The following is a 16,731-nucleotide window of genomic DNA, read 5'->3' on the forward strand; positions in this document are numbered from 1 at the left end:
TGTAATGTGATGATATGCTATTATGTGCTCTGAGGATTAGTGGTTAAATATTTATGTGCCATAAGGATTAGTGGTTAAATGTGATATTTGGGTTATGAGCCATGAGGATTAGTGGTTAAATGTGATATGTGGGTTATGTGAGATAGGAATTATTGGTTAGTAGTGATATTTGGGTTATGTGCTATAAGGATTATTGGTTAGATGTGACATTCGTGTTATGTTTTACATGGATTATGATGATTTTATTCTATTTTGATAAGTAATCTATATGCCATGAGTTTAAGAAGTAAATGGCGCATATGTGTGTGATATAATGTAATGCACATGTAGGACGTGATGGTATATGGTAAAAGAAGTTGCATATCTCATGAGTATCAGATGGATTAAATGAGAAAGATAAGAAATGGATTGTGTGATGGTATGCCCGTGTGATCACCTAAGACATTGATGCATTTTACATGGGGTGTGAACCTATCCTGAGGTGTTTTATGATGCCTGATTAAGTTCGAATGTCCCCAAGTTAATGAGATGCCGTTCGCGAATGGATTTCGAGACCAGCTTCTTACTAGAATGCCCCCAAGTCAACTGGATGACGTGCTTGATGGGGCAAGAAGATGCCTGATTATGCCGAATGATTAGGAACCTTCAGGTTGGCCTTGGGTCTTGAGTGGCCATAATGATCTGGAAAAATGTGTATGAGAAGTGCATGAGATTCGTATGTGCTTAGGTCCGAATTATTGCATGCCATGAGTGTATGACTTAGACCATAATGTCCATCCATATGTTGGCTCAAGAGCATGGAGTAGATGTTATGGAATTGCCTATGCATCTATATTGATGGCGTTGAATAATAGAGTTGTTATTATGGGAATAGTGAGAGTTAAGTGAGAATAGTGTTGCCATATTTTGCTATCGATAAATAATTGCTTGTTTAGGGCACTTTCGAGGTGAACGACTTTCCTACGCAAGGTCTAGGAAGTTCACTCATTGAGTTTATCTCATATTTGTTCGTTGAAATGTTTTCAGGTCCGAAGAATGGCTAAGCCATTCTGACATATTTGTTTTGGCCTCCTCATTGAGAACAATAAGGAGGTCATGGAGTACCTGATAGCGGTAGGGGCCGATGCGCACTGTCTCACCACATCCCATGATCTCCAAGGGCAACTTGCCCGCCTTCTTGACACCTTCTTCAAACACCATGCCCATGCCCATGCCCATATAGAAATCAGACTATATGGCAATGGAACAACCAAACACCTAGATTATCCGTGACAAATTTCACGGCAGTCCACCCATAAGGATGGACCACTACCATGTTTTTCATGATCGGGTTCGCCAAATTGTACTTCTTCGGTTCATTATCAACGTTGAATTTCCCGTCCCACAACGAAGGACCCAGAAATCGTGGCCGTGGAGGTGCCATGGGTGCGTCTCACCGTTGTTCGCAGTCATAGCGTTTGCATTTTGCAATATGATGTCCACTGTAGTGTTGAACTTTAGTCTATAGATCGCGTCGCTAGAGGTGGCATTGGTGTTGATGGTGACGCGGTAGATGTCATAGCCCGCAAAGTCGTGCAGCCGATCTAGCAGAGGGCGCTGATCTAACTCGTGGTGGAGATTCTCCTTGAGGACGATCTGGTGGGGCGTGTGCTGGAGCGTGAGTGACACGTTGTTCATGGACCAATGAACATAACCATCGATCTTGTTCTGCGTGTTGAGGAACACGATCACTCGGTCCGATTTGGATGGTGGAATGTGGATGTATCCTTGGCGGGCTTTGATCGCCAGGCTTTGAGCCAATCGTGGTGCAACGTCATTCCAAATTGGGCTGGCAGGCGGATCCGTGGGTAGGACCCGCTTCGGATGGTTCGGGTCATAATTCAGGACGGCCAGACCAGGAGGGGCCGTGGCCGTGGCTTTCCAGCCTACAACGTTGGTCGTGATCCAGTAATTTCTGGACAGTTCTTGGTAGATTTTGATCAAGACGGAGTACGTCTCACCCGAGTAGATGAACAAATTTTGGGTCACAATTGGCTCTACGTAGTGTCCGTCTGCTTAAACTATAGTCATGTTGTGACCCTGCATAATATATTTGTATTTGTCATATGATCCAAGTAGTGAATTCCAAAATACAAGTAGAAATTTCACCTGATTCCGGGAAAAAAGAAAAAGAAGAAGAAAAACAAGTAATATCTCAAAATGTGGGTACACAAAGTGCATGGAAACGTTGTTTAACTTTTTTGGAACAAGTGGATATCGTTATTTTCTCAGCAAGTGAACACTTAATTAATAATTGGCTAGCACCGAGATTGCTGTTTACGACTTCAACATTTCGTTACCTTTCCCCGGCTTCTAAATTAATGACAACTTTTAAGTATCTCAACCAAAAAATTCAACTAAGTGGAATGAAACTAAGGTGGTCATTATAAAATTCTTGTATGCAGCATTGCAAGATAATTTAACACCACCTTACGTATGCAAAATGAAATGCTAATAGTGAAGGTCTTTCGTCTCCAAGACTTTGAAATCGGTCCAGGAAGTGATGGAAAAGAAGAACCAAAAGAATAATTCGTAGGTGATGAAAGTTTACCTCAATTCGGAAGTCGAGAGCACATAGAGCAGTCATACTCGAAATCCTTAGGCGATATGTTTTTCCTGGGACGACCGTTAGTACATATACTGAACATTCAGGATTCGTCGCATTACAAGCCAATGGATCTGAGCTTGGAGGGGCCAATCTAGAGCAATCAAGCTTTCCCTTCCCTTGAATTAGCAGTGACTGCAATTCAAGCAACAAAAGAGAACGAAAAAGAAAAATAGCAATGAGTGAAAATGGTGTTTAAGTTTTGGGATTGGGAATCGAAGAAACTTTTATTTACCTGAGGCTCCCCGACCCAAACGAAGGGAATGGACGATAGACCAGCAGCTTGTGAATGGCTCTGGTGGTACCAGTCGCTGAGGATGATGCTCTTGTCGTAGTCGTAAGCGAATGGCTCGACCATGCCTTCCGGCAGCGAAACCCAGATCGATCCATATAGTCCGGCCTCTCTTTGCATCCCGTAATGTGCGTTGTACAAGTATGTTCTAGGCTACATAAGGTAAAAGTTTAATGTCATCTAGAGCAGCCCTTGTAAGAAGGGAATTTAATCACGTGTGTGTTCAAGCCGTTGTGTATTCATCCAGATATTCTATCTACATATGAACAAGTGTTGCTGGGAAAACTTGGGTGACAAAAACATTGGCTGCACTCGACCCATGGGAGCCCAATTTTCATGAACTATCAAGGAAGTGAGTTCCATAAAACCTCACATGATCTGAGGTTTTAGAAAAGCTAGCGTGAATAGGCATTTCTTTTTTTAATGGTCGAATAGCATGAATAGGGATGAACGATAATCTTTGTATTGTATATGAAGACTCACTCGATCAACAACGAAACGATAGGTAAAAGTGTCTCCAGATGGGACACTGAGTCACACCCCTTGTTCCATCGCTCCACGAGCTTCCGATCTGCAATTTAGTCCAACCCGAAATCATCGTCTCATAAACTTCTTATCACAAATCTTCATCGAACACTTGAACGAGACCTTCTTAACATGGTTTCAATTTGGTTCACTGTATACCTATCGGATTCTGTGCCAATGAATTGCGAGATTCTCTGCCACAAGGTGTTGGCAACTTCCATGACGACGGTGTCTCCCTGTTGCGCCAGGATGGCCGGACCTGGGGTTTTTCCGTTGATGGTGATGGCCAACTTCTAGTAGCATTCCAGCAACTTGAACTCATACTTCACATCCCATTTGTAGCGACGAAATTTAGCATCTGCCGATGTCATCGTCGCAAAAACACATTGCAACAATGTGATTAATTGACTCATTGTTCTTGCTTAGCAAAACCAAACTGCACACAACGTATTGTAGATCGATCAAATGGACGGGGTTTGTGGGGCAACTGTCGACCACAACAATGAGGATGAAAGAAGAAGGAGAAGGAGGGGGAGAAGTAGTAGTAGGTATAAAAATATGCCACGGTTTTAGGCACTTCGTTGATAAGACTGAGGATATCGACGAAGGATGCTCATCGATGGTATTTATAGTCTCCAAAGAGACAGGAGTTGATTATGTTGTATTATTATATGTTATGGTATTTAGTAGTAGGTATTGAACGTCCTATTTCAACGCATGTGTGACGATTTATCCATGACATATGTCAGTCAATTAAAATGCTTGGTAACTTCGATCGCCTTGAGGGAACTAAATCGTTTAATGTTTTCTAGGGATGAATAAAAGTACATACAACTTGGCAAAAGACCAAAAGGAGGAAGCGACTAAAATAGAACTTTGTCGCTGTCCGACTCGTCGCCACTTTCCAATGTTGATTTCTATTTATTTATTTATTTGGTTTGGAAGGAAGGGAACCAAATTGGCCTCGGTCAAAGTGTAGATATCTAGAAGATACATGCTGTCCTGGTCCGCACTCCCAAATTTAGGAAGAAAGTATTAAAAAATAAAATAAAACATATTGTATTTATGACAATTCAATTATAGATATTCATACTGGGCAAATCTAGTTCTAAATATTTGTTTCATTTTACTAATTGAGTCTATCAGGTCTATTTTGAACAAAACTTGCTGATGTGGATACCGACCATCCTACGTGGCATGACTGGCGTCGACATTGAAAATTTTTTAAAATTTTTTCCTAAAAATTGGATTTTAAATTATTTTTTTCTTTTTCCTTTTATGAAAATTTGAATTATAATTTTTTAATTATTTACAATTGCCCTCACTGAGGGCCAATGTAGCCAAAATATTATATAAAAAGAAAATAACTAAAAAATATTATTAAAATATATTCACATTAGCACCTAGTGCCACATAAGATGGCTGACGTCCGCGTCGACGATTTGATTTATAGTCAAAATTAACTAGATAGACTTATTGACAATGTAATATCCTCGATTTCAACCCATATTTTGGTCTCGACTAGTAGGCCAAAGCCCGATATGTCAAATGTGAGACTTTGCCATGAGCTAGCCCTAAGGCTAGTCATAAGTCAGTTGGCCGTTCAAGGATCAGTAACTCAAGGTCCAGTTATAGAGTATTCGATCATAAGGATCGATCGTGGAACGATCACATACCATCATGGATTGATGGATGGTCATGTCTTGTTCTCGTCTGATCATCACACTAGTCACGGGTGATTCCGCCTAGTCGTTATGTCGGTCATGGATGACCATGAACTAATCCCATGCGACCATGAGTTCATACAAATTGATCAGTTCCACACGATTACATGACAACCGATAATCGCCCATGGATTAAATAAACTCAACGTGGTTTGTCGCGACCTAAATTTCGGGTGCATCACCTAGGGTTTAGGCTAATGGACTACTAAGTTTTAAACTTAGCTCGGGCTCTCCCAAGCCCATACCAATTTGCGACTTAGGTTCAAGTTTTTTTTAATGGATTTTATCTAGGAGTCACCATTAATCAGTTTACAGTAGATCAATTAGAAACCTAAGTAAAATAATGTGAGAATTATTTTACTCTTACGAACCAAAGACTTTGGGTACAGAGACTTGGTTGTACTAGATTTCTCAAATGCCCTTTCAGTACCATTCTTTTTATTTTCAAAAATGTTTTTGCAGGCAGCTTGAATTTACTTTAACCTAAATTACTATCATGCAAATATGGTGACCACACGGATGCTCATCTACTATTAAACATTCAAAATAATAATAAATAAATAAATTGCATCAAAACACACAAAGCAAGCAATTATTTTTGAATTTACTTTAACCTAAATTACTATCATGCAAATATGGTGACCACACGGATGCTCATCTACTATTAAACATTCAAAATAATAATAAATAAATAAATTGCATCAAAACACACAAAGCAAGCAATTATTTTTTGGGTTTTCTTGAAATTAGAATTTTATCATAAAACATGCATTTTCAACTATGTGACCTTTTGACCAAAAAAACTATGTGACCTAATTTTACTAATAAGCAATTAAATGAACCTATTATGCAAACTAATTGACATGCACCTATTTTTGTTTTTTAATTATTAAAATTCGTAATAAAAAGGAAACCTAATTAAACCATCTAAAATGAATAATTTTCTAATTTATTTTAGGGATTAATTTGACTTAAACCCTATCTTATCTTAGAAAACTATTTTAAAAAAATGAAATTATCAAAATGTGCAAATATTATTTAAGAGTCTATCTATAAAAACAATCAATCCTATTCTATTCAAAAAAATTATCTAAAAGTACAACCCTAAAAATGCAATCCTAATTTACTAAACTAACACATTCCGATGCAAGATTTGAATGTTTTTGATTTTTTTTTTTTTAGTCTTTTTCCATGACAATTACATCTAAACAAAGTAAGATATTCATCAAACAAAGGATTAAAATAATCAAAAAAATAACATGATGTCTCACGAGTTAAATTAACAATTACTCTAACCCTAAACATCACGACATATAAAAAAAGTTCAAAATAATTAAATTTTGATCAAAAGTCTTACGGATCAAATTAATAATTACAATAATTTTGGACAAAACCCTGCGGTTAATGCCTACAAGATTCATGAAATGAGTATTGACATCCAATGTTCCAATTTAAATAACTAAACTTAAAATAAATAAATAAAATAAATGAAAAATAAAAATAAAAATAAAACTACCTAAGGGGACTCAAAAAGACAGCGGTGTCGATGGGGGAGCGGATCACAGGCGGAGGTGGTGCGGTGACGCGGCATCGGCGAGGTGAGGAGGGGCCGGCTTCGGCTGCCAGGAGAGTAGGGGTAGGGGCGACATTAGCGCGGCAGGGTGCTCGGGTGCTCACGGCTATGGAGGCACGGTCGTCAAAGGGAACAAACAATAGAAGTAGCAGTGGCAGGCTGGTTGCTGTGGGCTGCTAGTGGAGGCACAGCGTTGCTGGATGCTTGGCCAAGCAGGCAGCAGGTCGAGGGTGAGACGTGGCAACTGGCAAGGGCGATAGCATAGTGTCGACGGAGGCAGGAACACGATTGTTGGACGCCAGTCAGAGCAAGGACAGGAGTGTCGTTCAAGCGAGACTGTAACAACGTCGGGTGGAGCAGAGGCAGGAGGTCATCAAATGTTGCGGGTGGAGGCAAGCAGGTTGCTGCTCATGGCGTCGAGCGCAGCGAAGGTGGCGCGGGCGTCAGCGTCAGCAGCGAGCTCGTGGGTGAAAGGGATCTTCGATGGTTGACGGGACGCCATGACTAGCACAGGGAGTAGCTCTGACACGTTGTCAGGCGTAAGTCGCAGGCGAGATGGGCTCGTGGTTCGGTTGCAGCGAACAGCGGAGCAAGGGTGTTGATGCTCAGTCAACGGGCGGAGTTGGCGGGCTGCGACGAGGGAGACGAAACCGTGAGCAAGCGGGTCGTGGCAGTGCCTGCGACTGGACGTAGTTAACGCAGTCGGACAGGAAGAACATCAAGAGAGGCGTCGTGGCTGGGTCGTGGCAGAAGGAGGGCGGAACGACCAAAGAAGAAGATGAACAGTGTTGCTTCTGTTTTCTTCTTTTTCTTTTTTCCCTTTGCTGCGCGTTGCTTCTCCCTACGGCACGTCTTTTCTTTGTCCTCTCTCTGCATGCGTCGAAAATCAAAAGCCCCATTTTTCTTCCATTGACTTTGACCCTAGGAAAAGAAGCCCCTCACAAATGACAAGAATTTTGATCTGATTGGGTTGTTTTCTCTCTCAAATTTTTCTGCTCTCCAAATTCGTTCTCTCGAATATTTTTTTGGTCTCCCTCGGTCACAAAAATTGTGGCTCTTTTTATACGATTCCAGATGGTCGCTTTCCATGGCAATTTTCAAGTTTCCATCTTTTGTTACATTAATTCATGGTTGCAAATCAGAGTGTGATTTCACAATCAGCTCGATTTTGCTTCAATTCCTTCCATTTTATAAAAATTCTTGCTCTTACTCACCTGATTTCCTAATTGCTTTCGCATTTATCAAAATCTGAATATTCATAAGAATTTCCAACTTCCATGCATGATCAATTAGACTGATTTTCCCCATTTTTTTCTTGTATTTGTTATGATGCGATTTTTATTATTTTATTATTATTAGGGTTGCCAAAATTAGGTGTTAACAGCAGCCCCTGTCATGCCCCGATCCTCGGGCACGCACCTATCCCTCACCTTGGTCGATTAAATAGCGACGCCCCAGGATTCATTGCCGATCCTTTCGTTTTAATACGCATGTGGAAGCATATAATAATAAGCCCCAAACAATAAATCAATGGGATAGAAATGTATGACTAAAAACTTGAACCTGAAAACCAACACACTTATATACATATATACAACTCAATCATATATATACATATACATGCCATGCTAATTGGTCGGTTTCTACTCTAACAAGTTCAACAACAAAAGTCATCAGACAAGAGTGGAGTCTCAACCCCCATCAGGATCATACTACGGATCATCCTCGGGGTTCTCCTCCGACTCCTCTTTAGGTTTTGCCTCAATGGCCTCTCCTTAGGTTCCTCCTCTAGGTACTCCTCCCCAACGATCTCTTCAGGTATGCCAAAACACATGGGAGGACGAGGAGGTGAAGGTGCTGCCATCAAGGGACCCACAACCAGGATGAGACTACGTCTCAGCAAGTTCTACCCCCTAAGATCTGATTAGGAAGCCAATACGCCTTTGGGCTGCCAAGCACAACACGAGTCAGAGGACTTACTTTGGCCTTAGTTCCTTCCTGCAGGTCATCATATATCAGAGATACAGGAAACGCATCAATTCACAGCATCAGATCAAATCACTGATCAATCGACTTAGTCGATTACATGTCATCATGACCTTCCTCTGGTCAGTACATTCAATACTATTTATAAAGTCCGATCTTAGTCTAGAACTGCTCACCCAAAGCGGAAAATAGATAGTATAGCTCACCCAAAGGTGATAATAAAGTATACTGTATATATGCTTGCCCAAAGCTGATTGATTAGAGCCCCTAGGCTATCAGAGTATACTATATATGCTCACCCAAAGTTAATAATATGTGCTCAGCCAAAGCTGATACTATGGTCTACTATTTATATGCTCGCCCAAAGCTGATAATAAATTGCTCGCCCAAAGTTGATAATTTAGGGCCCCTAGGCCAGGATAATATACTAATTCAAACATAGAGTCAACTTTTCATTTTTATCATATCCGATAAAAATAGCTGTATGTGAGTACACGGTCAGCCTTAGCCAAAATATAGTAATTTCCTCTTCCACAACTTTTCACCATTTTATATGGTCCACGAAAATATTTTTGGCGTTGTAAACCGACGCCTGGTAATTTTCCAATCAAATACCAAAATTAATTAATTGAAGAATAAAATCCTAAAATCATAATTAAATCAATTCAACACAATTTAGCACTTAATTAAATAAACAAACTGTACCACAATAATTAGCATAAAATTCTGGTCGTCGCCACCCCAACCTAATTTTCTAAAAAATAATCAATTAATTAAATAATTACGGAAAATATTAAATAAATGCAATAAATCCAATTTCGGCCCGTAATGCCTAATTAGACACCAAAACGGATCCGAAAAATTTTCGAGATTCGCTCAATAAATAATAGAGCATATCTACTTGCTAACTACACTAACCATTTGCCTAATATGCATTGATAAGTCTCTAATTTAATTATTCTAAACTAATCTATCCACCTAATTGTACTTAATTAAATCTAATCAACCCCTAAGCATCATTAGCCGACTAAGTGAGGATTAGTGAGCAAAACTCACCCGTTTAATGAACCGCTTGGTACAATTCAACGGGGACACGACGAGGCTCGATCCTCTCCAAAGTGGCGACGGCAATGGGGCACAGCTCGTGCCCGAAAATGGCTCGCAAAACCCACGATGCTGCTGGTTTTCCTTGGATGATGGGCTAATTTGAGCGGCAAAGCTTATTGGTCGGTTTGTTGGTGGTGTGGCCAAAGAATCCCGGTGAGGTGGTGAACTGATGTTGCTTCGGTGGTACGCGAGCTGCAGCGACTGCAAGAAAGAGGAGGAACAGAGGTGGAGTTCGGTGAGGGTAGAGAGAAATGAAGACTTCGGCTGCATGGAACGTCCGCGAAAAAGAGGGGAGGGTGGTGTCATGGTCAACAATAGAAAAAAAAAAAATTAGGGGCTGAGCTTTGACTAAAATAAAATTTAAAGGAAGAAAAGGGGAAATGGAACACGGCGGGGAGAAAGACGTTGGTGGGAGGGGGATTTCACACGAAGAGAGAGAGAGAGAAAGAGAGAAAAATAAAAGAAAAGGGAGAGGGGGACGTGCGCAGCTAGGGGGAAGGGACATAGGAAAATAAAATAAAGAAAACTAAAAGGATTTTCTATAATCCAAAAATCATTGTCCCACTTGCTTTTGTTTGGTCCAAATTGGTCCCCAAAAATTTCCACACTTGAGTACTTGATCCTCACTTGCTTTCTTGCACAAAATTTCCCTCAAACAACAAATTTTGGGTAACAACAATGGTCATTTCCTTCAATTCTGAATTCTAATTCATTTTCTTTTTGGAATCCGATTTTCTGAACAAACAAATCCGGTTGACGTCCAATTTGAATTCAGAAAAAGTCCAAACAACTTCCATTCACCAATTCACTCACACCAGATGCCAAAAATCTCTTCCATTTGGCCAATCCAAATTTCCGTTTATTTTCTGAATCGTCTGAAACGATTTTATGTAAAAATCCCAAACTCATCGAAAATTCCTCGAAAAATGAGTCAACGTACTTAAAATTTATTGTGATATGACAGAATCTTCAATTTCTGAAATCGGACTTGAATTCGTGATTAATTTCCATGCGGTGCGTTTTTAGTGTGACCTAAGCTACCGAGTAGTTTTCAGAGATTTTTAGTGCAAATGACTAGTGGTTGATTTTCTTTGAGCCACAATGAATCCACTCGACACATTGATGACTCTCGATTATCGTGAAAATATCAATGATTCAAATACGGACATAGGGTACCAAACGACGGAAGAATCGGTTTAGGGCCGTCGACGAGAATTTTCTAATTTAGTGGTGTCACCCACGATTAGCCACACCTCTCAGTCGAACAAACCTATCTCTGATTTCAAATCAATTTTATACTGTGTTGTAATGGCCTCTAAAGATGAGCACGATCGAAAAGTCAATTCCTAGTCAAATTCTCAAGTCTATTACCTTAACATTCCTCAATAGCTTCCTTAAGTAGCCTAGTTATCTCGAGAGTGATCAACTCTGATAACAACCCTATGGGCGCGTCAATGAAATGTCTGATTTATTCAATAGAAAACAGGACTGAAAATTTGGAATGTCACAACTCTTCCCCTTTTATAAAAATTTCGTCCTCGAAATTTAAACCTTTACAAAACTTCATCAAAAATGTGGGGGTACAACTGTCTTATCGACTCTTTAGTCTCCCATGTTGCTCCTTCATCATCAACGGTGTTGCTGCACCACTTTGACCAATGGAATGGTCTTTGTACGCAGAACTTGCTCTTTACGATCCACAATCTAAACCAGGCTTTCAAGGTACGACACTCTGTCATCCACATCCAATTCCTCAAAATTGAGCACATGGGTTGGGTCAGGCTCATACTTCTTTAACATCGACATGTGAAAGATGTCGTACACTTGCGCCAATCTCAGCAGCAACGCAAAACGATACGCTAAGGTCCCGATTCTCTCAAGAATCTTAAACGGACCTACATACCTCGAGCTCAGTTTTCCTTTCTTACCAAAGCGCAAAGTTCCCCTCATTGGTGACACCTTCAGAAAAACGTGATCACCAACTTGGAATTCCAAAAGCCTTCGACGCTTATTTGTGTAGCTTTTTTAACAACTCTGAGCGGTCTTTAGTCTGTCACTAATCACTACCACGGCATCCAGTGACTATTGGACCAACTCTGAGCCTATAATCTTCCTTTCCCCAACTTCATCCCAACACACTAGTGTTCTGCACGATCTGTGGACCAACTCTGAGCCTATAATCTTCCTTTCCCCAACTTCATCCCAACACACCGGTGTTCTGCACGATCTGTCATACAACGCTTCAAATGGAGCCATCTGAATGCTCTGCTGATAACTATTGTTGTAGGCAAATTCCACGAGATGAAGTTGTTCTTCCCAACTTCCTTTAAAGTCTAGTACACAAGCTCACAGCATGTCTTCGAGGGTGTAAATTGTCCTCTCAGACTGGCCATTCGTCTGAGGATGATAAACCGTACTGTACTGCAGCTTGGTACCTAAAGCATTTTGCAAGCTCTTCCAAAAAGCAACAGCAAACCTCCGGTCTCTATATGAGGTTATCGTAACTAGCATTCCATGCATACGTACCACCTAACGCACGTACAGGTCTGTGTGTCTATCCAAGCTGAGGTCTTTTCAAACTGCAATGAAGTGAGCCGACTTTATCAGTATGTCGATTACTACCCAAATTGAATAATTTCCTCTCTGACTCCTTAGTAGTCCAGTCATGAAATCCATCGTGATGTTCTCCCATTTCCATTATGGGATCTTGAGAGGTTGCAAAAGTCCTCCTAGTTTGCAATGCTGAGCTTTAACTTGCTGACACATCAAACACTTGGCTACATGCTTGGCGATATCCGTCTTCATACCAGACTACCAATAGTATTGACGCAGATTCTAATACATTTTGGTACTACCACGATGAATGCTGAAGTTGCTACGATGTGCTTCAGATAAAATATCCTCTCTAAGCTCTACATCGTCAGGTACAACCAAACGTCCTTGGAACCTCAGTGTTCCATCATCAGAGATCTGAAAGTCAGCCTTTCTTTTCTTAGTGTCCTCCTGTATTATTTTATGTACATTTGGATCTGTTGGTTGGAGTAACTTGATTCTGATCTGGACATTCGGTTTAATTCTGAGGGTCGCCATAAGATTTGAAATGTGGTATACCTCAAACTTGAATACCGAATCTCGAGCTCTCTCGATTAGGTTTCACTCCTTCATCAGTATATGAGCTACTGAAGACTTTTGACTCAAAGCACCGATGACCTTATTCGCCTTTCCTAGGTGATATAGAATATTAAAATCGTAGTTCTTCAGCAATTCCATCCATTGGTGCTATCTCATGTTCAACTCCTTATGAAAGAACAAGTACTTGAGACTTCGATGGTCCGTGAAGATCTAGAATTTTCCTCCGCACAAATAATGTCTCCAAATCTCTAGGGCAAAGATAATCGCCATAAGTTCTAACTCATGCATAGGATAGTTCTGTTCATGAGGCCTCAACTGACGAGAGGCGTATGCAACAACTCTGCCATGTTGCATCAACACGCAACCCAATCCTATAAATGACGCATCATTGTAGATCTCAAATCCTTCAAAACCAGATGGAATCGTCAACATAGGCGTGGTAGTTAGCTTTTCCTTTAGCTCTTGAAAACTACTCTCACACTTGTCTATCCATACAAATTTCTCTTCTTTCTTTAAGAGTTTTGTTAGTGGCAACGCTAATGATGAGAACCCTTCCACAAATCGTCTGTAATAACCTGCCAAACCTAGAAAACTTCTTATCTCTGTCACCGTAATCGATCTTCGCCAATTCATCATGGCTTCAATCTTGCTCGGGTCCATTGAAATTCATTCGTCTGAGATCACATGCCCTAAGAAAGCAACACGAGTTAACCAAAACTCGCATTTGCTGAACTTAACGTACAACTTATGAACTCTCAGTGTCTGCAGCAGTAATCTCAGATGATTATCATGCTCTTCATCACTCTTTGAATACACTAGAATATCATCAATGAACACGATCACAAATTAATCTAGAAATTCTTTGAATATTCGGTTCATCAAATCCATGAAGGCAGCAGGAGCATTTGTCAACCCGAATGGCATCACTATGAATTCATAGTGACCATATCGGGTATGAAATATTGACTTAGGAATGTCCTCCTTCCTAATTCTCAGCTGATGATATCATGTCCTCAAGTCGATTTTTGAGAAAATGAACGCTCCTTGCAACTGATCAAACAAGTCATCGATCCTCGGCAATGGATACTTGTTCTTGATCTATACCCGATTGAGTTGCCGATGGTCGATGCATAGATGCAACGAACCATCTTTCTTCTTTACAAAAAAGCACTGGTGCTCCCCAAGGTGATGCACTAGGACGAATAAATCCCTTATCCAGTAACTCTTGCATCTACACCTTCAGTTCTTTCAACTCAGATAACGCCATCCTATAAGGAGCTTTAGAGATTGGCTCTGTCCCTAGTGCTTGCTCTATCACAAATTATATCTCTCTTTCAAGCGGTAGACCTGGTGATTCTTTTGGAAAGACATCCGGGAATTCCTGCACCACAGCTATGTCTTCCATCTCTGGCTCCACAACTGTTGTATCCATGACAGTTGCCAAGTAACCTTCGCAACCCTCGTCTAACAGACAAGTTGCCTCTGGCGACGAGATCAAGACAATCGAGGGTCCTCTTCAATTCCTGACAAACTTGAAGCTCCTACCCTATAACAAGTCAAATTGAATCGCTTTGCGATAGCAGTCCATTATAGCTCGTTGCTTGGTGAGCCAGTCCATGCCAATTATCAAATCAAAGTCATAGATGGCTAGGACTAACAAGTCTATTTTCCTCACTCACTCACCAATCGCTAACTTGCACCCCGAACAACCCAAAACAGCAATCACTTTATTCTTCAAAGGTGTAGATATGTAAACTGTCGACTCCAATCATATAGGATTGACTCCTATCAACTTAACATACTGCTCTGCAATAAAGGAATGAGTTGCTCCAGAGTCGAATAAAGCATAAGCAGGTTGGTCGTTCAGCAAAACCATACCTGTGATCACGTCAGGCGCATCTTCTGCCTGACCCTGTGTGATGGCATACACTGTTGGTCTCAGCTGACCTCCTTGCTGCACGTTCTACAGTGCATAACCTCTAATCTGTCTCGTAGGTGGCGATGGCAGCAACTGTGGTTGTCCTCTTTGTCTGCTAGGACAATCTTTAATCATGTGGCCCTATTGGCCACATCCAAAACAAACACCCGTCCTTCGGGGACATGGAGCTGAACCATGTCGCTTTCCACAGAAGCGACATAGACCATTCTAACTCGGCCCAGACTTTCCAACTCCACCTTTCTTGTTGAGCGGGACTTGGAATCTGCCTCTAGGCATAGGCCTCTTCCCATGGCGAATCCCTTCTCGATGAGACATAAACCTCAATCTAGACGAGGGGACTTGTTCGTTCAGACTCCTTTCGAGCAGCTGTGCTCAACAAAAAATCTCTTGATAATCAATCAAATCAAACGGCACCAACGGCTACTTCAACTTGTGTTGAAGGCCATCCTTGAAACCTTTGAGCTTTCTCCTCAGGGTCTTCGATCAGTCTCGGAGCATATCGAGATAACTCTGCAAATTTGACCCAATATTGGTCAACAGTCATCGACCCTTGGCATAGTCGCAGAAATTCTTCAATCTCCGATGTCTCGCATTCCTCGAGAAGTATTGCTCATTGAACGCTCCGAGGAATGCATCCCACAGTGGAACCACTCCTTCAGGAAATACTGTCTCTCTGGCAGCTCTCCACCAAGTGTTGGCATTGCCTTGCAATTGATACACTACCAGGGTTACCTTTTCTGCCTCAGTGCACATTTGGAGTGCAAAGGCTTTCTCTAGATCTTGTATCCACAGTGAGGCAGCCTCGAGGTCTCTAGTACCCGAAAATCTTGGCGGGCTCAGCTTTAAAAACTACTCTACCAGCTTGTGGATTGGTCTTTCTCTCCACACCTCTATGTTCTCAATTGGAACATTAGCAGGCGTGGTTGCAGGTGTGGCAGCAGGTGCGGCAATGGCTGCGACCTCAGCAGCGGCGGCAACAACAGTCGTAGCAGCGACTTGAGTGGCAGCTGCAACAGCGGCAGTAAATGTGGCAGCTTGATCCCGAGCCTGTTGCCCCATTAACTCCCTCATGGCATCCAGGGCCTGATCAATCCTTTTGGTTCCCTAATCACTTGGAGTTGCTGCCCTAGCTCTACCCTCTCAGATACCGACCCTAGTCGGCGACCTAACCAGAGCCATAGGCCTAACAATACGCTTACTCAGAGTTCTTTGCTCCGGCTCACTCATGGTTCGGTCCTTTATATTGAAACTTGTCATCCAAATCAACACTGGATTAGAAGATGAGTGATACACACACGACAAACAATTTTATCACACAACAACCATCGACATGCACCAGACACGTATTCAAATGTCTTTCCTACCACTATCCCATGGTCTATCGTGCCTTATCACTCCAATCCCTAACCTTACTTTGATACCACTTAAACGGGGATGTCACGCCTTGATCCTCGGGCATGCACCCATCCCTCACCTTGGTCGATTAAATAGCGACGTCCCAAGACTCATCACCGACCCTTTCGTTTTAATATGTATGTGTAAGCATATAATAATAAGCCCCAAACAATAAAGCAATAGGATAGAAAAGTAGGACTAAAAACTTGAACTTGAAAACCAACACACTTATATACATATATACAACTCAGTCATATATATACATATACAAGCCATGCTAAAAGGTCAGTTTCTACTCAAATAGGTTCAACAGCAAAAGTCATCAGACAGGGGTGGAGTCTCAACCCTCATCAGGATCATATTATGGATCATCCTTGGGGTTCTCCTCCTACTCCTCTTCAGGTTCTGCCTCAA

The 16,731-nt window shown here is 41.4% G+C and overlaps 1 pseudogene; it reads right to left on the minus strand.

Annotated features, from left to right (window-relative positions):
• Positions 1 to 993: 993 nt before the first annotated feature.
• Positions 994 to 15,993, minus strand: LOC104420229 (annotated as a pseudogene).
• Between the last annotated feature and the right edge of the window lie 738 nt (positions 15,994 to 16,731).

The sequence above is a fragment of the Eucalyptus grandis genome, chromosome 9 (genome assembly GCF_016545825.1).
Source record: "Eucalyptus grandis isolate ANBG69807.140 chromosome 9, ASM1654582v1, whole genome shotgun sequence".
NCBI lineage: Eukaryota > Viridiplantae > Streptophyta > Magnoliopsida > Myrtales > Myrtaceae > Eucalyptus > Eucalyptus grandis.